Source organism: Hippocampus zosterae, chromosome 2 (genome assembly GCF_025434085.1).
Source record: "Hippocampus zosterae strain Florida chromosome 2, ASM2543408v3, whole genome shotgun sequence".
Lineage (NCBI taxonomy): Eukaryota > Metazoa > Chordata > Actinopteri > Syngnathiformes > Syngnathidae > Hippocampus > Hippocampus zosterae.
This window is the reverse complement of record NC_067452.1, coordinates 13,718,034-13,741,647: the sequence shown is the minus strand read 5'-3', so window position 1 is coordinate 13,741,647 and position 23,614 is coordinate 13,718,034. Positions and strand designations below refer to the sequence as shown.

The following is a 23,614-nucleotide window of genomic DNA, read 5'->3' as shown; positions in this document are numbered from 1 at the left end:
CCTTTAACCCGGGCTATAAGTGTTGTACGAACTAGCTTTGTTGCATGAGCCCATAAAGTCTACTTGGATGAGAGGTGAAACGTCTTTCGGGATTGATTCAATGCCCTGAGAATTTCCCTTAAGTCCTAAGCAACGACAAATTAATCATACTACTTGCTGTGTAGCAGTCATTCCTTAAACCACACTTAAATGTGATGCGGGCACTGGCTATTCACATGATGTCAGCAGCTGCTTGACTGATAACAAGCCTAGTTCAAACACAAGAGAGTTGTATTTCCTTTTTGGAATGATTCCTACATGCTGGTCTTCCTCTGATAAATAATTTAAAGTCCTTCCCATTCAGTCGAGCTCCATATATTTGCACTCGATCCTTCTCAGTCGTGGATGACTGTAACGGCCTGACATCCCTTGCTGAGGTGGAAATTAACAAACGGCTAACCTGGGAAGCGAGTGACAGGAGCCGTTTCCGCAAGACAGCCACACAAATCTGGAATTCAAAAAGGAGTTTACCATCAATCTCGCTCAAATTCATGCTGCATCTTGTCATTTGGATGTGTAAAAATTAGAGCTGTCAGTTTAGCGCGTTTTTATTGGCATTAATTGAAATGAATTTTAACGGGATTAAAATTTTTCTCGCGAGATTAACGCGGCTCACGTCACAAGCGGATGTTACGTTGATCTATAAATACACCAGAACAAAACAACAAGCGCGCTGCAGAAGTCCACGCCCATGTCTGTTTTGCCAGCCACGGCAGCATGAGACACCGAAAACGGATACTTAAAGAGTTTATGAATGGAAAGTTTACTTTTAAAAAGTTGCCCGATTGCTCCACTGACAAGACCAAAGTTATCTGTTCTTCTCTCTCTCTCTGTATCATACAGGTATACAATGTATGCCACCGACGCGATTTCACGTGTTTGGAACTATTTTGTGTGGAAGGTTACAGTGTTCTGCGTCCATGTAAAAAGAGCGGGTGGAGCTTCTCTGTGTTTGTCTGACAGTGGTAGCGACCTAGCGAAAATAAAACGTCTCCAGTGTTGTCATCGAACCAAGTGTAGTCATTCGAAATGAGGTCTACACAAAAACTGTAGAGAGACTTCCGCACAAGAAGGACCAACACAATCAACATAGCCTGACTGTGTTAGGGGGAGTGACCCCCCCCCCCCGCCCCCACCCACACCGTTCAGAATGGTTTGCCCCAGCAGCACGAGGGAAGTGCGTGCGTTTTTTTGTACGGCGGGCAGTTTGGAACACAGCAGCACATAATGAACGCTGGTGTCCGGTGTCTCGTTATTCTTCAACAAACATACAGAAACAGACTGCTATGTTCAAAGTAAACTTGAGAAAAACCAAGTATGCAACCATGGTTTAAATCTACTATAGGCCGAGTACTAGTTTACCTTAGATGTGCACTTTATAATGTTATATTGCTCTGTTTTGATTTTATTAAAAAAGCTGTTAAAGCAGCTGTTGTGTGACAAAACATTGTTTTCACTGTTGTTGATGGATAGTAATATTGTGTGAGAGATTATGTGTGAATAACTGCTCCAAGTGAAAAATGTTCATGTAAAATTGAAAATCGAAATTGTTACTTCAGTAAATATTTGCATTTGGCACATAGAAAACTGATTCATGATTCCATGTTGATGAGAGCATTAAATGGGGGAAAATAGGACAAAAAATGTAAAAGGAAATTCAGAAACGATAAAAAATGTGTGCGTAATCACGATTAATTTTTTAGTCCATTTGAGTTAATTATGACAGTTGCATTTTTAATTAGATTAAATATTTTAATCGTTTTACAGCTCTAGTAAAAATACAACAGAACTAATAATATTTCTTTTTTTAACCTCCTAGAGGTATGAAATACTTACCGTAATTCCAGCCAGGCTATACTGCATTCCTAAATGAGCATACTGAGCTCACCCGTAGGAAGGTGTAATGGACAGCTTAGGAACAGACGGTAAAAAGCCTGACCGAAGCCATTAGTATCAGCTCCTGTGGAAATGTCTTGAGTGAATTGAAGCATGAAACGAAAGGCTGCTACTTTAGAAGGCTACCGCAAAATACAAAATTGATCTGATTGGTGAGGGGGGGAGATCGTGAGGGTGACGTGGAGAGAATTGAAACCTAACGCTTCTCCTCGTACCAGAAATGAGTCTCCCGTCTCCTCTTTGTGTTTTATTCCTGTCAAATTGATGAACCTGACAGGCTCGAACCCATGATCACCTTTAGTTCACAACAAGAGATCAAGTGCAAATACATTTGCCAAACAGAAAGAACACGACGACTCGCACTACACTTGCTGGAGGTTTTGCTCAGTATGGTTGAAATGAGAGAATATGTACAACGTACCGTATTTTCACGAGCATACGCCGCGCCGTAGTTTAGTGACGGGTGATATTTCTGTTGATGAAACGTGACTTTTGATGTGGTAAAGAGCTCATTTCAGCATCATGTGCCCAGATGGCTAACGAGTGAACCAAAGAAAGGGTTCCGCGATGGAAATTTTGGCCCGTAGCCATATCTGGAGCGCTGCTATACCCCAAGCAAAGGCCTTCGTGCCAACAAAATACATTGTAGAGTTCTCAAATATGATGTCAGTTGAAACCTCACCAACAAAAAACATTAATACAGTATTGCGTCATTTAAAAAAAAAACACTTTTAAAGGGTTAATATCTCTCAAAGTAGTACAACAGTACTATTTTTAAGTGCATATTCTGATAGACAGGGTGAGAATACATAGATAAGGCAATTTACTGGTCTGTACCTACCGATAACGGACCACTGATTATATTGAAAAGTAGAATAAGAAAAAGTGAGTTTTATGAACAGAATGACACATTACAAAAAAAATAAATAAATATTGGTTTTATTGATATTTTACACAACTTACCCAAATAGATTTCCGAATCAATACAAACATGATGCTCCAACTAAATTATGTGGGGGGGTTTTCACAGATGAGTTGCTGCAACAGTGTCGACAGCGAAAGCCATCTCCGAAGCCATCACTTTTTCTTGTGTTTGTTGACATTAATTCATTGGATCAGTGTTTGTTTTTAACACGACTGAAGATATTTCACCGTGGGAAGAAAATTGAAAATTCACAGTGAGTGTGACATTCAGCATTCACCACCCAGACACCGGAGATCCCCATTGCTGCTGCCGAGCCCAGACAAATGGGAGTGGTTGCATAAAAACAGCCACAAACATTGACAGTTGGAAACATGAGTGTATGTGGTGACAATCCCAAAGGGAAGGTCAAGCTCGTGATCAGCTATCGTATATTTATGATGAACACAAGGGAGGAAAATATGATGCCTATGGATGGAGCCAAAGGAAATCCGAGCCGCGTGTGCTTTTATGGTCAAAATCTTCCTTCCTATGTTTACTCCATCCCTGCAAGGCCTCTCTGGCTTCTGGGAATCCCCTGGTTTGTATTAGTCTGCACTGTATGTATGTGTCAGCGCCAAACAGGTCCTTAACTCGGCCTCAAGTTATGTCTGTCACACTACAGCCAAAATAACCATCAGTTGTTTTAATGTGTGCCATTCTTGCGCCATCTCTTTGCTGGTCTAGATGGAAGGTGTTCTGCCCACAGTAAAAGTTTTGGGTCATTTCATTAATAGTAATTCCGTTTAGAATATTCATTTAGTTATCGCGGTGCATTGTGGGTAGCAGACGTCATGTTTCAACAGACGACTCATTACGGAAAGCGTGACCGTGATCGTTGCAACTGGTCCTCCTGAGTTATATTCCTTTCGTTTCACCTTCGAAAGCAATGGCTGTAAGTCTGCTCGTGTTTATCATTATTTAGAAATGTGTTTCAGAGATTGTTATTGGAAATTTGCTAGTTTAGAATGTTGCTAACGACGTAGCGACAATGCTAAATCGATGCTAACAAGCTAATTAGCATGCGAAGGTGCTGCGAAAATGCATTGTTTATCGTTGTTTGTCACATTTTGAGCTGTATTTATGTCCTTGTTAAACACCTGACGATTTGTGTTGTATTTGTGTACACAATATTAATGCACGTTTTAAATCGGTTCATTTCAGTTTCACTCTGCAATTCATTGAGTCGATGTCACAGTTGTTCACTGTACGCCGTCAAGAAGACCGTAATAAAGGAGCAAGACGCTCAGTTTCCTGGCTCATGAATAAATGAGTTTGGCTTGCTGTTGACCTGCGTTAACATACCTATAGTATCCAACACGTAGCGATAACAGTACAGTGAAAAGCCATATCAGCAGTTGGTGCAAGAAAGAACCACAACGCAGCGATGGACAACGCCCAAGAAGAAATGGCTTACTCCGAAGCCAAAGCATCATCGAAGGCATCATCCAAACACTCATCCATATTGTCCTCAAAGTCCAGTGTACTAGAAGCAGCCATCTTGGCAAGAGCCTCTGCAGAAGCTACAAATGCTAAAGCTTCATACAGAAAAAAACAATTGGAAATCAAGAAACAACAAGCCAAACTGGAATTGGAAAAAGCAACATTAGAGGCAGATCTAGATCTGCTGGAGATGGAGAAGGAAGTGGCAGCCGCTACAGCGAAAGCAGAAGTCCTAGAAGCAGCTGTAGCGATCGAACACGGCAAAGCTGAAAGCGTCAAGAGTGCAGTCCCACTACAAGCAGTAAGAGAACAAACTATGTTGTACGTGCAACACCAGACCCAGCTGAAGTCAGTTCAACCGGCAAGGACACAATCGTTCACCTCAAGGACACCCGAACAACACCGCTCTCCTCCGGTACGCAAGAAAACTTCTGTAAAGGATGAAACACCTGACATACCAAGAGACTATGTGAAGCATAGCTACCACGCTTCCCCCAATAATGATCCACCCATGACAGACTTTGATAAGTTCCTTGCACGCAGAGAGTTAATCACAACGGGGCTATTTCAGTTTGACGACACCCCAGAAAACTTTAGAGCATGGCAGTCGTCATTCATAAATGCAATCGGAAATGTTGGCCTCACATGCAGTCAGGAGTTAGATCTCCTAGTCAAGTGGCTCGGTAAAGAGTCCTCAGAACACGTGAAGAGAATCAGAGCTGTATATACCTCTAACCCACAAGCAGCCCTCCAGGTGTCCTGGGACAGGCTCCAAGAGTGTTACGCTACACCAGAAGTAGTGGAAAACACCCTCTTTAAATTGGACAACCTCCCTCGCCTTACAAACAGAGACGACGTAAAACTCAGGGAGCTCGGAGATCTGCTCTTGGAGCTACAAGTTGCTAAAGATGAGACTTATCTCCCTGGCCTTGCTTACCTCGACACACCCCGTGGTGTTAAGCCCATAGTTGAAAAGTTGCCTCTAAGTCTCCAAGAAAGATGGCTTCACACAGGCTCAAAATACAAACAACTATATGACGTGTCGTTCCCTCACTTCGCATATTTTGTCAAGTTTGTCCAAGATGAGGCTAAAGCAAGAAACGATCCAAGTTTTGCCATCTGCAGCAGTCAACCCTTCCCCAAAGGTGAGAGACCACCATACAAACAACCTATATACAAAACACCTCTTACAGTAAACAAAACAGAGGTTGACACAGCCACTCTAGATAATACAGAGGAGGATGATTTAACACGCTACTGCCCCGTTCATAAGAAATCACATCCTCTGGCTAAATGTAGAGCATTCCGGACCAAACCACTACAAGAAAGGAGGAACATACTCAAGGAATACAGAAGATGTTTCCGCTGCTGTTCTCCCCTTCATCAAATAAAGGACTGCAACATGAAATTAAACTGCGAGGAGTGTCACAGCGAAAAACACTGCTCCATCATGCATCCTGAGTCAAGTCAACAACTTCAGCCGGAAAACGCGCCGGAACCAAAGCCTCAGCTCCAAGACAACACGCCACCACAGGTAACGTCACGGTGCACTGAGATCTGTGGTAAAGGCAGTCCGCCGCGCTCTTGCTCGAAGGTATGTCTCGTTCGTGTTTTCCCAAAAGACCAGCCAGAACGATCCGTTAAGATGTATGTAATCCTTGACGATCAGAGCAATAGCTCGCTGGCTCGTCCCGAATTCTTCAAGCTGTTCGGGATCAAGAGTAGCCCCCTGACTTACCAGATGAGAACGTGCGCTGGTCTGACCGAAATGCTTGGCAGAAAAGCAACAGGGTTTCAAATTGAGCCAGTCGGTGGAGGTCCACGTCTAGCCCTCTCACCTCTTATCGAATGCGATGAGATAGTTTTCAATACAGGTGAGATACCTACGCCCGAAATCGCGCTCGCCCACGCCCACTTAAAACACCTTGCTCCTCTCATTCCAAAGTACGATCCTGATGCTCAAATTGCAGTTTTACTGGGCAGAGACATTATACAAGTCCACAAAGCACGGCAGCAGGTCAACGGACCCCACAATGCTCCCTTTGCCCAGCGCCTGGATCTAGGCTGGGTAATCGTGGGAGAAGTGTGTCTGAATGCTCACAAGTCAACCATCAGCGTTTACAAAACTCACATGCTCTCAAACGGTCGCCCATCTCTCCTCACTCCTTGTCCCAACAGCATCACCATCAAAGAAAAACCATGCTACGGCGGGGAGCACAAGAATGGTTTCTCTAACCGCAGCTCAAAATCCGATGCAGTAGCCGAAATCCTCGGAAACGACGTTTTTGAGTGCGCAGAGAACGATAACCAGTGTGCCATGTCTTTCAAGGATGAGACCTTCTTAAAGATAATGGCGAAAGAGGTGCACCAGGACAAAAATAATAACTGGGTCGCTCCATTACCCTTCAAGTCCCCTCGTTTGCCACTCCCAAACAACAGGGACCAAGCATTGTCTAGACTTAACTCGCTTCGACGCAGCCTTATAAAAAACCCTCAAATGAAAGAACAATTCTCAGAGTTTATGGATAAACTGTTCGAGAATCGTCATGCAGAGACTGCGCCACCCATCAGGGACAACACTGAATGTTGGTACCTGCCCATTTTTGGAGTTTATCATCCACAGAAGCCCGGACAGATACGGGCCGTCTTCGATTCAAGTGCCAAACAATTTGGTGTTTCACTCAATTCGGTTCTGCTTACGGGCCCAGATCTCAACAATAGCCTTCTTGGTGTGCTGATTCGGTTTAGAAAAGAGCTCATTGCAATCACTGCTGATATCCAGCAAATGTTTTACGGCTTCCTTGTCAGATCAGATCACAGAGACTACCTGAGGTTCTTGTGGCACAAAGATAATGATTTGTCAAAAGAAGTGGAGGAGTACCGTATGCGGGTGCACGTTTTTGGAAATAGTCCGTCACCAGCGGTAGCTATTTATTGTCTGCACAGAGCCATTCAGAAGAGCGAGCCAAAGTTCGGAGCGGACACAAGACACTTTGTGGAGAGGCACTTCTATGTAGATGATGGGTTGATTTCACTCCCCACCGAGTCTGCGGCCATAGATTTGCTTGAGCGCACATGTGCGTCCTTGGCCGAGTCCAATCTCAAGCTCCACAAAATCGCCTCAAACAGTGTTTCAGTTATGCAAGCCTTCAGGCCAGAAGACCTGGCCACCAATATCAAAGATTTGAGCCTCTGCGATGACACGCTACCAACTCAGAGAAGTCTCGGGTTGTGCTGGGACATAAGCACCGACTCCTTCACGTTAAGGTAGCCATCAACGACCAACCCTACACACGCCGTGGGATTCTTTCCACGATCAACAGCATCTTCGACCCATTGGGACCAGCATCACCAGTAACAATTCAAGGCAGACTTCTCTTACGCCAACTTTCAAATGGAGTCCAAGATTGGGATGCTCCGCTCTCTGAGGATAGAATGGACACATGGGAGACATGGAAAATGTCCCTCCAAGACCTAAGCAGTCTCAAAGTATCGCGCTGTTACGTTCGAACTTCTCTTTCCAAGTCCGCTTACACTGAACTGTGCATTTTCTGCGACGCCTCAAGCTGGGCTATTGCAGCGGTCGCATACTTGAGAACAGTAAATGCAGAAGGACAATGTGAAGTCGGCTTCGTACTTGGAAAGGCAAAACTGTCTCCACAACCAGAGCCCACAATACCTCGCCTCGAACTTTGCGGAGCAGTTCTGGCAGTTGAGATGTCAGAACTCATCCTCCACGAACTTGATCACAAACCAAATTCTATCAAATTCTACTGTGACAGCAAAGTAGTTCTTGGGTACATTGGCAATGATTCAAAACGCTTCTTTGTCTACGTACACAACCGCGTTCATCGTATACGTCAGTCCACATCTCCTCAAAAATGGCACTACGTTCCGTCAGAACAAAACGCAGCCGATATTGCCACCAGGTCAATACCTGCATCACAACTCATGGACACAATGTGGTTTAAGGGACCAGACTTCCTTTACAAACTACCCGAACCTGAAATGTACCAAACGTTTGATTTAATTGACCCTGAAGTTGACGACGAAATCAGACAAGTAGCAACGTTCGCTGCACATATTCAGAAAAATGGACTCTCGTCAGAACGCTTCAAACGCTTCTCAAACTGGAACTCACTGGTACGTGCCATTGCATTCCTAATTCACCAAGCTCGTTCCCACTCATCGAGTAACTCGTCAAGTCACTCATGTAAAGGGTGGCATCAGTGTAATATGCCACGCACTCCAGAGGAGATGGAAATTGCCAGTCGCCTCATCCAACAGTCCGTCCAAGTACAGTACTTTCCCTGATGAATATGCTGCTCTCCCAGCGAATCAAACTGTCCACAGCTCAAGTTCTATTGCAGCTCTCGATCCCTGCATGAGCGACAAACTCATTAAAGTCGGTGGTCGTCTCAGGCATGCTTCATTGAACATAGCACAAAAGAATCCCAATCGTTCTTCCAAACAAGCATCACGTGACTACTCTGCTCATCCGACACTACCATGCTAAAGTCATGCACCAAGGAAGGCATTTCACAGAAAGTACAATTCGACACGCTGGACTCTGGATCATAGGTTGCAAAAGACTGGTCTCATCTATGATTCACCGTTGCGTAACATGCAGAAAACTCAGGGGAAAACTTGAGACTCAGAAGATGGCAGATCTCCCACACGAGAGACTTGAAACATGTCCTCCATTTTCGTATGTTGGATTAGATGTATTCGGCCCATGGTCAGTGGTCACTCGGCGCACACGAGGTGGAGCGGCGCAGAGCTAAAGGTGGGCAATACTTTTTACATGCATGACCACAAGAGGTGTCCACATTGAAGTTATAGAATCAATGGATTCTTGCAGTTGTGTAAACGCAATACGCAGATTCTTTGCAATACGTGGTCCAGCCAAGCAAATGCGATCCGACAGGGGCACCAACTTCATCGCAGCAAGTGTAGAGCTGGGCATGGCACAACCGAACAAGAATCCTCCCAACGTCATTAACTATCTTCATGCCAACGGTTGCACTTGGGAGTTCAACCCTCCGCATGCTTCCCACATGGGGGGCGTCTGGGAGAGAATGATTGGAGTCACTCGCAGAATATTGGACTCCATGCTCCTACAAAACAAACACGCCCATCGGACACATGACGTGCTTTGTACCCTAATGGCGGAGGTGTCATCTATAATCAATGCAAGGCCCTTAGTTCCTATCTCAACTGACCCCTCCTCACCATTCCTGCTATGTCCTGCAATGATCTTAACCCAAAAGAGACACGTTCCTCCTCCACCAGGAGACTTCTGTGGAAAAGACTTGCTCAAAGGGCAGTGGAGACAAGTGCAAGCGCTTGCAAACGAATTTTGGAGTCGCTGGAGAAGCGAATACCTAAACACCCTCCAATCAAGGCGCAAGTGGCATACAGCACGTCGGAATATCCGGCCAGGTGACATTGTGCTGTTGAAACAAAATCAAGCACCCAGAAATGAATGGACAATGGCCGTCATCACAGCCACATTTCCAAGCGACGACGGAAGGGTCAGAAAGGTCGAAGTGAGAACATCATCTCAAGGCGTCTCAAAAACATTCTTACGTCCCGTCTCGGATGTTGTCATGCTTCTAGAAATTGAAGAAACTGTTAAATAGTTGTAGTGGCATTAGTAATGCCAGACGGGGAGTGTTCTGCCCACAGTAAAAGTTTTGGGTCATTTCATTAATAGTAATTCCGTTTAGAATATTCATTTAGTTATCGCGGTGCATTGTGGGTAGCAGACGTCATGTTTCAACAGACGACTCATTACAGAAAGCGTGACCGTGATCGTTGCAACTGGTCCTGCTGAGTTATATTCCTTTCGTTTCACCTTTGAAAGCAATGGCTGTAAGTCTGCTCGTGTTTATCATTATTTAGAAATGTGTTTCAGAGATTGTTATTGGAAATTCGCTAGTTTAGAGTGTTGCTAACGACGTAGCGACAATGCTAAATCGGTGCTAACAAGCTAATTAGCATGCGAAGGTGCTGCGAAAATGCATTGTTTATCGTTGTTTGTCACATTTTGAGCTGTATTTATGTCCTTGTTAAACACCTGACGATTTGTGTTGTATTTGTGTACACAATATTAATGCATGTTTTAAATCGGTTCATTTCAGTTTCACTCTGCAATTCATTGAGTCGATGTCACAGTTGTTCACTGTACGCCGTCAAGAAGACCGTAATAAAAGAGCAAGACGCTCAGTTTCCTGGCTCATGAATAAATGAGTTTGGCTTGCTGTTGACCTGCGTTAACATACCTATAGTATCCAACACGTAGCGATAACAGTACAGAAGGCTTTGATTACGTCAGCGGTTGAGAGTGGTGGCCAGCAGTCACTGGTGTCAATTTACCGAGAGAAAGCCTTCAAATTCTTGTCACTTTCTGCTAGGTGAACAAAGCCATATTCAATGACATGCGGATTTTCTATTGACGATGTCACAACGTTCTGTAGCTCTGGGTTTGCCCTCTGACAGTATGAATGACTATTTTTGGCAGGCTGCTACAATATTTGATTTTCACTATTCTTCACAGGGGTGTTCTGACAACAAATGTTTCCACAGATGAAAAACTATTTGATGAATGAATATCAAAAAAAACCCAAACAACGGCTGGTTCTCTCCACAGCCAGCGGTTTACTCCACCCTTAATTATTACTGCCATCATTTTTGTAGCTCCATCACAATGTATCATTTGCATACTTGTTGGTCAGTCAAGTATGAACAATGGGCAAATTTTATTTCATAATGATTGTCTCTTATGTGTGATCATGACCTAGATGTATATTTTGCTACAGTACCATTTTTTGCGATACGAGACATACTCCAACTACCTGAAAATAGTTCCTCTGTGATGAACAGACCTGTTCAAGAAAGATGATTCCGATTCGATCAATCGATGCACTTCTGAATTCCAAGTTGTTGATGAAATCAAGCAGTGTGTGACTTGTAAGAACATTTACAAGTTATTTGGAAATACCGTTTGGTCACAATGAGTTTCATTTTCAAATCTTCAAACTTCATTGAGTTTGACTTCTTTACTGTTCTTAGTATGTCCAGTTAAGGTATAGCACATTTACCACCACTTTTTACGAGATTGGGGTGACAGTGTGGATATATTCCTTATGAGGCTCTGTTTAATTTTCACCCTGTCATTGAAACTTCTTGTTTATAAAAGTCATTGCACAATCATTCCACCCTTGCAACTGAACAGGCTCAGATCAGAACAAACCATCAAATCAATGGCATGGCATTCACAATGTAAACTTCTGATCTCAACTGTACATTCTTATAATAATGGTCTATTTACAAAGTGATGTTGTGGGATTTTCTACTAGCTCGCCGCCCTATCCACTTTACTTCTACTGCAAGGTTGCCCGGTTCTATTTCCATCCACACATTAAATAACAAGAAAGCTCAGCAGGAAGCAGGTGGCTTGTTTGCCCGTGTTGTTTATGCCCAATCCTTCTCCCAGGTTCTGCATTCGCACACACACATGTGCACACACTCATGCACGCACACACGTGGCCGAGCAGGGTGCCTTGGCCTGATTAGGAAGAAGAAAAGGAAGGATAATTTGATGAGTGTGAGGAGAATGAGGGACGGACAGGGAATAGACAACTGTGTATTTGTGTATATATATATATATATACACACACACACACACACACACACACACACACACACACACACACACATAAAAATACTGTAAAGAGATAGAAAGAGAGAGACCATGGCAGGAAAATGACAGAAAGGTAAGAACGGATACATGTCTATCCATGCTAGCTGTGTTTGCCTTCATCTGTTTGCTATTTGCACAATCATCTTCACCATTTGACTGAAAATCTGGCTTGCAGGTTTATTCTCTGGACTAACACAATAAAAAATGGCGGCACAAAAGGCATCAAGGTGGAAACTCGATTAGTCCAACCTCCGCCGTTTGTTATGCCGCATCAAGTCATTTCATGATCACACTTTGCTGCCTCTTGTCGTGGAAGATAGGAGCAGCATGTGATTGGATTTGCCCAATTAAAAGGGGAAAAACAGAGGAGGGGCTGCAACACTTTTCTCATAGTGAGATAATAAAGATGTCATTCATCATGTTAAACAAACTGAAACCAGAATAAACGGCTGGCGCCGTATATCAGGGATGTCCAAAGTTCGGCCCGGGTGACATTTTTCATGCTGCAGCTGTTGGTGTTGTTTTTGGGCCCGCGGCATATTCTTAAAATAAAATCAAAAACAGCACATCATGAGAACATCACCGTGAAGGATTTGGTCTGCGCATAAAGGCGTACAAACTGCATTCTTGTGTTTGCTGCACTATGTTGTCCTGACGTCAGCCCATTAGACAGGGGCCGTCTTAAAAATAAAAAATGAAAATCAATCTTGCCAATGATCATTACAAAAACTAAAAGATGGTTGTGTGCAGTGTGCACTGCAGTCTTCTGTGTTGATGTTCAAAATAGTGCATTTGTGTGTACTGTGTTCCAAATTATTGGCGAGAGGCTTGGGAAATAGATCGAGCACTTTACAGGGTGTAAAAGAAGGAACACCCCTGGCTGCAGGCTGAACAATTTTTAATTTACAATGACAGCTGGAAGAATAAAAGAGGGCAGGAAAGGGGCGCTGGCTTGTGGCTGTGGCGCTGATGCGGAGCATGTTACCAGTAACATTAACATAACATGTTAATGTTATGAAGAAAAGAAGTAAAGAAGAAAATTTGTGCGAACGTTCAACTCTTTCTTATTGATCACAAATGAAACATTACATCTGGGGGGAAGGGGGGTGGGTAAAGGAAACGTATTTAGTATCACTTAAATTAGCAGGCATTTACAAAGTCAACAGTTGACTGTGTAAAACCTGTGAGCCGTCTTGAATCAATAAATCTCGTCACTATTCCTCTGAGAGTTGCAATAAAGTCCTTTTTGAGGGAAGCAATGACACAGTTTAAAGCAGACCAAACCTGAAAATTCTCAAGGTGAATGAATACAAAGCACAAAGCAGATCACAAGCCAATTACTCCCTGTCACACTGAATTCTTCCTCATAGCCTTCAGCATTTTTCCATCCAACTGATTTTAGCGCTTTATTCACATCACATGATTGAAAATAAATATTACATTAAATCAATCTCAATCCCTTCACAATAAATCTTACACATTTATTTTTTCTTGTAGGCCCCCTGTCTCATCTCAGTTTTATGGACTAAACTAGCAAGGACAAAAAAAAAAGGACACTTGATTTCCAAATCGGTTCCCATGGTTAAAATCCATTAACATAATACGCTTTGATTAAAAACCTTTTCAACAAATAGATGGAAAGCTGTGTTTATTCAGCTCTGAGACCCTGTCTGTTAAATGTGTGCTTATTTCTTTTCGAAAGAGAGAACAGCAATCTGCATTGACTTGGCTGCCATAACACTGAAAAAGAGATGCACAAGCTCACCGAAACCTGTTCCAGTTGTGCCCTTAGATTTCTTGGCGATGACAAATCCACTCATGGAAAAGGACAACCTGTCTATTTGCTTCATTTATAGTTTTTTCACTGACCTAATTAATGAACAGAATCAACAGGGTATTTCCTGCCCCATGCTTAGATTAAAATGAATCTTTAAGTAAGAAGCACTCATTCGTGATGAGCGGCTGCTATACAATAAAAGAACAGTCCAGCGAGGACTGGCCATATTTCACTTCAATACTCTGAGTAGTTTTTGATCAGAAAAATGATATGAGCTTGCATTTCTATTTGACCAATCTGTTTTGGAGGAATCAGTAATGAGCTAAATAATGAACTCTCAAACCACCCCTTTCTGCTCAGAACGATAGCCAGGCCCCTCTCTTTCCTCCTATGTCTTGGTGGGAGTCGGCGGAAAAACCGCATGCAATTTGTCTATTTAAAATCATCGTGCCTACATCGCTAATAATGTCCAGAAATCGACACCAAAATGGATGCCCAGTTCAATTTCTGAAAATATCACGATTAGCCTCTCCATGGCTCACTTATGAGAGAATGAGGAAATGAGCATCTTAAATGCAGTTTCTCTCATGCCGGATCTGTTTTCAAAGATACAAATAGAAGGCGGTCCAAGAGTCTGTTCGTAGATTGTTAAAATTGTACATTTCAATCTACAAGGGTTTTAAATTAACTTTACTTACCGTACTCTCCCCAAGTACACCTCTAGGGGGTACGCCCGCCACTGCGCATCTGAGAATAACGCACTCTATGCGACTAAACTCGACTGTAGGGTCAGCCCCCTTGCTGTAGCTCCGATGCTCCGAATTTCTCAAATCTCTTCATCTATCCATGTGCTTTCTTCATAGGAGCTCACATTTAATGTCAATAAAACCCTAAATATTGTGCCGATCGTGTTTATATTTTCACAGTTTGAAGTAGACATGAGTAGAGGTGTGCATAAGAATTTTCGTGAGGATTGCTCACCGTTTTCAGACACCAGGAGACAACAAAATGTGACTAAGCATGCCAGGAAACAATATTGCAATGCTTGCCTCCTTCCTTCAATGACGTATTCTGACTGATATGTGCATCATTAAGATTTAATGAATGAAGTCATAAAAGACTTAATTAAATCATGACTGAGCTTTTCGTGGGAGTGAATTTTAGTGCTGACCTGACCTGTTACATATGTGCCAATGTTCAGCCCAATCAACAGACAACTATCCAGTCTGTCAATCCGACTGAATTTTCCCTTCTGGGATATTATTCGGGATGATGAATCAATGTGAAAATGAAATACATTGCAAGCGTACTACCACAGAAATAATGGGCAAGCAATAAGAGTAGAAAATACCTTACGTATATTGTAGTATGTGTGTTGGAGGCAAAACAAGAATTAATGGATTTATCACCAATCAATTATCAAATAATTGACAACTACTTTAACTATCAGTGAAACATTTAGAACAATGTTAGCGCACGATCAACCTCTGTGTGAAAAGAGCATCTTTGTGCCATTTATCCAAGCAAAAGAAAGGTCTATTCCTTACCCAGTGCATCAATGCTTGTTTTAAGTATATCTGAATTTCTACAACATCTATTTCTGAGTGAATTTATTTGTTGAAATCCAAATTACAGCCAGTGTTCCATCTCCCTCCTGAGCAATTTACCTCACGCAACATCATCTTGTCCACTGACCCTTCACACATTCAGACTACAAAGGCTAAAATCATTATTGGAGCCATTTACCGGTTTGCTCCATGACTCCATCTTGGCCATATACTGTAGCATGTAAGGATTTGTTTACTAGCTGCGCAATCAGAGATCACTTTTCACCCGGAAGTACATGTGACATCAAGGTGAAATGTCCATATAAAGTCATAAAAATGAAGAATGGTCAGGAACATATTAGTGGAGGTTGAGCAGAATCCTTGCATCTCCAGAAGTTTCAGCTTTTCAGGAAAACAAAAAAAATGCATGTTTGGCAACCCAATAACACTGCATTATTGTTGAGGTGTTTTCACTTTAGAACACTTTAGATTTGTCAATACTTGGTAGAAATGAATAAATCAATCTAAAAAAATAACAGACCGACATGGGAACTGACCAACGGTATCGATTTGCAAGAAAAAAAACACGAAATTGTGATGACGGTTATGGCACGTTTCATTTGTCTCATTGTCTTTCTCGCACTCACTCCAAGTGTCGTGGCACGCGTGCTGGAATAAGAATTGGGATCAATTTGGTGTTGAGTGTCTTGCCCAAGGACACGTGCACAAGAGAAGCAAGCGAGCGAGTGGCTCGACCTGCAAATACCGTTAGCTGATGACCTACCCGATCAGCTTAGCTGCTGCCTCGCGATTCAATTGCTTTAAGTCCTCATAGGAATGCCACATCTTTAATTTGCGCTTCTGTACGGGCAAATGTATCAAACATCCATTGATGTGCAATGTACCCTATTGATTTCATGAGATGCAAAATGTCCTGTGTGACTTCGGTTTTATAACACTCGCTCTAAGCTGGGGTAAAAAATTCAGAGCAGAGTTGGGATGATGCCATGTGAGGAGCCATCATCCATTCACATCTCGGCTAACCGGCCACTTCGTCAGATTGACTTGTTCGATGCGACGTGATTTTCAAGCATGGTATTGCAAGTTTGAAGGCCACACCAAATTAGGAATGGCTCGATACTGAAACCGATACTCCAGCCACGAGGACTGGTCGATACTGATCATATATATCAATCCGATTCTTTTGGTCACTCTATAAATTGTTAATAATATGTGAAGGCCTGTCGCGATTTAAAAATAATAATGATAGTAATAAAATTCTGGACGATATATATTCTTAGAAACTATCATAATTAACAACAGTATTGGTATTTGGGAGGAAGGGGGAGGGTAGTTGTTTTTTTTTAGGCCAATGCTATAGTGATTGAAGTATATTCTTTTTAAGTGCAATTATCTTTCACTTCTTAAAGATACTGAACATTCACATTGAACAATAAAATATTTTAGATTAAAAAATGTATTGAAAAACGAACCTCACGCTTTGTTTTAAAAAAAGCAATTCAACAAATATGAAGACAACACATACAAACACATCCTGGTGTGCTATCTGTCGCGGCAGAGTAAAAAATGTGTCCTTTCTTTGCCATCTTTGTCATCTCCTTCACACTGCAAATACTGCATAGTAGCTTTGCATTCAATAAACAATCCCAAATTTCACACTGAGTCAGCATATTTGGGACTGAATTGAGAGCAGACAAGATTATTACTGTAATTGGTCATTCTTTATAATTTTGTTTGCCGGTTATCTTATATAATGCACACAGCAAGGTTCGATTCCGTCTTCGGCTTTTCTGTGTGGAGTTTGCATGTTCTCACTGTGGTGGCGTGGGTTTTCTGCAGGTACTCCGGTTTCCTGCCACATTCCAAAAACATGCATGGCAGGTTAATGGAACACTCTAAATTGACCCTAGGTGTGAGTGTGAGCGCGGATGGTTCTTTGTCTACGTGTGCCCTGCGATTGGCTGGCAAGAGGTTCAGGGTTTCCCCTGTCTACTGCCCAAAGACAACTGGGATAGGCTCCAGCACGCCCCGTGACACTTGTGAGAATAAAGCGGATCAGAAAATGGATGGCTGGATGGATGATGCACATAGAATAGTGGACTTGTTTGTATAAACGTATAACAATTTCAAGCAAGCTGGAAGGTCGCTCAATACACCAGCATGGGAGAAATAGACTGCACATTGGCCTGCCCCTCAATTTTAGCACTCGAAATAGGTACCTGTGGCCGGTCACCAATCTCTTTACGGTCCTGGCGGTTTTAACAAATGTTCGCAGAACACACCATAGACCATAGGTGTCAAACTCCGGTCCTGGAGTGCCACCATCCTGCATGTTTTCCAAGTCTCCCTGTTGCAACACACCTGATTCAAATGATCAGATCATCAGCAAGCTCTGCAGAAGCCTGACATTGGACCTGTTCATTTGAATCAGGTGTGTTGCAACAGGGAGACTTGGGAAAACATGCAGGACAGTGGCCCTCCAGGACCTGAGTTTGACACCTATGCCATAGACGATAGCTGTTAGCTGAAGCGCAGCTGGGATTAATCCTGCATAGGTATTATTAGTGCCACTACAGACTGCTACGGGTTACTAATAAATGAGTTGTGTGTGTGTGCCTATGAAGAACCAGTGGGACACATGCAAACCAAGCCGTTTAAACGGCTTTCAATAGCCGTTCCACCGTTCGTGTTCATGTGCGTAAGTGTCAACTCAACACGCACAAAAACAAGAAGGCTCTTGTCAATCTGGTGACCGGTCATTGTGTTACTAATTTGGCTAATGCTAAGTGCTATGTTGGTTGGCTGTTTATCAGCTGGAACCAAGACAATGAACGAAGCATTCTCCAAGCATTTTTGCTTGGTGACGTCAGCTATTGGAAGCTGGCAGTGTCGTTTACCTCGCGCTTGTCCCATATTGTAACACTGGAAACATATAGCCAGAAACGCTCAGCTTGGGTTGGTCTGCCAGCAGCAATAGGCTGGTAGGACTATATTTCCCCTGATTTTTAGACACTTGGAGTTCCAGTATGATGAAAACATAGATGCCAACTAGTCCGTGCTGCTAGCATGTCGCACAAAGTGAAGTTGAGGATAAATTACCGGTATATACTGTAGTTTGGGTTTATGGATGTGTTTGGACTGGATCTAATTCCCCCACCCCAACAAAAAAAAAATCTGATACTGTTCCACTCATTTTGGCCTGTATCGAACTCAATACCAATTCAGTGGATATAATCGGACAATCCCCTAAACCAAAAAGAAAAAAATAGCATGTCCACCTTTTCAAAACTTTGGGGGTCACCCAGATACTGTAATGTTTTCCATTGAAAAACATCTGTGTATATACAGTATACACTAACATTCTAAATAGTTTTGTTGTAGGGTGAGGCTCGGGCTAGAACAACTCGTCTTTACCACAGTCACAATGCTTAATGGTGCAACAATGAATTTATTCATCAATAACTAATCAATTCTCAAATTAATTGGCAACAATTTTGATAATCAATGAATTGTTTAGAGACTTCAACATAAAATTGTCATAATGCCCCTGAATTTCAGACTCCCAAGAGTAAATCTCCAATTTCTGTAGTCCTCAGCGAAAAGACCTCTCGGTTTCATCAAAATTAGACTTTTGCAACAACCAGAGAAGGAGATGGGCACAACTTTCATTTTCAACCCGAAAAAGTATGACTCTGTTCCTGCAAAACTACAATGGTTTTCCACAAAATGCAACATGGATTTCAAACGTGTTTGCTGGGAGTTTCTTCCCATTAAAAAGACACGTGGCTCTCATCCTACGCATTTCTCCGTAGCGGTGCGATCGAAGACAGCCTTGAGTGAATCTCGCATATGATGTCCTGAAGCTTGTGTGAAGGGCACACATTTCTCTTGAATAATAGAAAATGAGCGTGGGAGTTCCAAGCCGAGTATGTTGGTGACTTGTGTAATCGGACAGCTCGAGCAGTTTCGGGCTCTGATCTTCTCTTCATGGGGAAGTCCGGCTGCTAAAAACAGAAGAGCTTAAGTCCTCAGTGCGCAGGGCAAAGAATGCAGTTGGAGGTCAGAGCCATTGAACCGACAAATCCCCGTCTGCAAAATACGGGGCCATTAACGCCATGATTACACAGACGGAGTTATTGAAAAATAGGCCATAGGCAGAGCGGTCCTGTCGCTTCCAAAAGTTGTACTACCTCCGATGGAACGCTGACAGTGGCCATGCCGTCGCCACCTCTGAGAAGTCTACGGACGAATGAGGCCCTTCCAAAAACAGGACTCTAATTTGAAATAGGGCTGCACATTTATGACCAAAATGATGATCATGGTAACTTTAATCAACAATGTAATCACAATTATTCACAATGTTTCACCACGCTAAGCAAAACATCTATATTTATTGCAACACTTTTCAACAAACAATCGGTATACAGATTTCTGTGCAACAGGAAACTTTCAAATAAATTAATTATCATTTTAGCGTAAATGACAAAAGATTCGATTAATAGTGCAGCTTATTCTAGAATACAGCATGTGATGTCAGGTATTGACTGTTGAGACATCATAGACTGAGGAGCAGCACCTCTGAAGTAAGGCTCGTCTTCAGGATGACGCCAAGTGGAATACATTTGCATCACTCATAAAAAGCGTCCACTTCTGCTGAGACCTGACCATGAACTTCAACTCGTTACATTGTGACCTGACCTAACATCATTGTGCGTAAAATACATCCATGAAATATGAGACCTCCGTTCCGTACCTGCGCTGAGTGGTAATCACACAGCCACAGGCATTCTGATGACAAAACGTGTTCTAAGGTTATACAAATAATAGCATGTCATAGGGCTGCACAATTCATCAGATTTTAATCAGAATCACATATGTTTTTCACTACTCGTAGCAGGGCTTGATCCCTATCCACCCCCAATAGTTGAGGTCCACAAGCTCTCAGGCAAAGCATGAAATGGGTTTCAGTAGCTGAGTTTCCATTAGTTTTGGGCAAAATAAATAAAATTTCGTTAAAGTATAAACGCTATTTGTAGGTGTTTCTTTTAAAGAGTATTTATTACTTAATTAAAAATATGTACAACAAAGGAATTAAAATACAGTTTGAACTACATATTTTTTTGTTTCACAAAGAATAATCGGATATGTTAATGTGCCGGTGCGCCACGACAATACAGTGCTGATAAGCGACAAGGAGAAAGTAGTGAGCTGGCTGTCCGAATCACCAAAACGAATGAGGGAACTTCTGTATTATATAGTGCTACATATACTATGGGACTACAGAGTGAATGAGGAGTGAGGAGACATTCAGCCCATGTGTATTATTAAGATGAGAGGAATGCTAGTCATATGACTTCCTTATTTTATCGATGCACTTCCATATTTTACACATCTCAAAAACCACCCCATGAGCATGTAAAAACTTGTTGGCGATATTTAAAAGGTCTTTCGAAATGTCTGTCTTTCCATTAGCGGTTTGCTATTGCAGAGTCTGCATTTTGCGCATTTCTGAGGGTAGTGGAAACCCAGCTAGGGATGGGCAGCAACAGATAGATCCCGCAGGAATTTGAGGAAAACAATCCTGATTCCGCGGCTTGACAGTTGACTTTATGCAGGCATTGAAAAGAATGCCTTCAGGATGACGTCTTCAGGATGTTCTCAATGCTTAACTTGCATTGCTTATAACATCTAAAAACTGCAATCAATCTGCACCAAAATTTATGTGGACATCTCTTTGTGCACTTCAACTTGTGAAAAGATCACAGCAATAAACCTCGCAATAGACGCACTTATAAAGAAATGCACTTATAAAGAAATGACCCTATAAAGCAAATTATTGTACTAATGAAGTAAGAATTATTTTAGGAAATTATCTGCAAAACTAAATCAGTCTGAAACACTGTGGTTATAAAATAATCAACATCAGTATTCTCTTTGCCCAGAGCAGTGAATGTGAACATAATCCATCTTCTTTGTCGTTTCCTTTTATGACACCTCGAACGCTGACACAATTGTGAACACAGATCTGCCAAACTACGAAAGCTCGATCAGCAATCTGCCCCTCATCACTTTTGTTGACAGTCAGCCTCTGTCATGTGGCAGAGACCCTATCATATGACGTCACGTCATGACGCAGTTCCTTCTCCTTCTCACTGTTCCCAAAATAATAACAAATGGAAACGGGCATAAGTTGCAGGTTCGTTTTGTGCATTTTCACTAAATTTGCTTGGATTTGTATAAACATTTGAATGAAATTCATTACTACTCTCTGACAAACATATTTTTTTCTCAGAAAGCCTTGTCTTTTGTTCGGTACAGTAAGCCGGGAAAGAGACCATACGTGGTAATGTTCAAGGTGAACACACTACACTATTTGTTTATTTATTTATTTGACAACCGTTTTTCACTAGCTATATTGATTTGACTGTTCTTTCCGGTTCTTTTTCCCGTAGCCATCGTTCAGGAGGACAGACGAGTTTGCATCGTCGGTTTCAAAAGAGGGAATGTTGTGAAGAGCTTGCAATGTGGGACGCATGAAGCAACAGTTTGCTGAATGAAAAACAAAATGAAACCAATCACCTTTCTATATAGATTCCAAGTATTCAAGCAACATATTACTACGTGATGTCCTTGATGTCACCTTATTAGCTGCATTATCATAATTTGGTCTTGCTTACAAATTTGCCAGGCAGGGAACTTGCCTTGAAATAAAATCACTTCCGATATGCAACAGTTTCCCCAAGCCAAGGCTTGCCAAAGTGTCAACAGCAAAATCTTATCCAAGGGAAGACATAACGCGTCGCTTCAGGGGTCCACGGGTTATCTTGTGATCACCCATCTTCTCATTTTATTTTAGTGCACTAGAGTGATGTTTCCTCACTGGGCAACGGTTTGGGGAACAAAATCAACGACGACAGAGAAACAGGCGATGCTGGCATTTGCCCAGCAACACTCGAGCAAAGCGGGGGTCCCTGGTGGGTGATTCCCAAAAGCTCCCTTTACGGCTAGCTTCTGTAATAGTGGCCCAGCGGGTAGTTCATTCCCCCACACCCCAATACATTCAGCGGGCACGATGATGCGTACAATGCCACCAAGGCAACAACAACAAAATGAAAAGATTCTGTGTTTTTGTGTGGAGAAGATTTGCGCGAACTCGTATCCACCCAGGGGCTAACAGGCAGCTAGCATGATGACCACAATGCAAGTAGACAATGTGAGCAGAAGTTAACAATTATAATGTCGTTATTTAACATTGTGACATGAGCAGGCGAAGGTGGGACATGTGAGGACAAAGACGATAAATGGGAGAGACGGTGTGCATTTCGTATTGTCTGCTCGTCGCCGCTTCGTGACTATACTGCGCGTTTCGCAAATTCACCTCCAAATGACACATTTGAAAATCATTTTCAATTTCACAGCCAAAATAAATATCGAATCACGTTCTGGACGCGACAAACAAGCGATAGCGTCACTAACCTTGATCCGCTCGCTTCCTCTTATCCACTTGTTACAATGGACATTTAACACCATGGATTCCTGTTTAAGTTTCCTGTCAGTCGTAAGCAAAAAAAGGGGAAAGGGAACAAAAAAAACACGACAAAATGGGCCGAAGCCGAAGCTGCACGGTGGCGTTAAAGATGAGCAAACAGCGTTCGGCAGGCCAACGGGAGCTTGTGAAAAGCTGCTTGTGTCTTCTTGTCTTCTTCCGACAGCTGTTGTTCCAAAATGGAGTTAGTCGAGTCGAAAGCAAGTGAGAGACAACCACAGTGGAAGCTTCGACTCCAACTCCACTTTTCCGTGGGCTGGAGTTTACCCCGCTCTGCACTCAAACATCACAAGCTCATCGATTTTTTTTTTTAATGGGTGTGTTACAGGAGTTTACCCTGTGTGTCACGCGTTCCTTCACAATTGATTGTGGTGGCGCATCAAACCAGCGGGCAGACGCCCACTTAATGAGGGTTCCTTCTCAGGTATCGTTCATATTCCTAGTGGGGAAATTGGCGAAGTAAGAAAGAGGTTCTCAAATTGGGGTCCGTGGGAACACTGAGGGGCCCATGCAAGAATGCACGGCGTCTGGATTTTTGTTCTACCGGACTGAGAAAATAATAAATTGTCACAACTTCAGCGACTTAAAAAGGAGGTTCACGTTTTTTCAACAAAAACAGCTATGATACACAGCACTGCGCAAGGTAGTTTGAACTGAATGTGTCCAACGATTATTTGAC

General features: G+C 42.6%; 1 protein-coding gene across 1 annotated transcript in view; it reads right to left on the bottom strand.

Moving 5' to 3' along the window:
• Positions 1-23,309, bottom strand: part of pkig (protein kinase (cAMP-dependent, catalytic) inhibitor gamma) — a 37,838-nt gene extending 14,529 nt beyond the window's left edge. The window contains exon 1 of the mRNA XM_052058245.1: positions 22,866-23,309. The gene's annotated coding sequence lies outside the window, so the exon portion shown is untranslated. The remainder of the gene's footprint in view (positions 1-22,865) is intronic.
• Between the last annotated feature and the right edge of the window lie 305 nt (positions 23,310-23,614).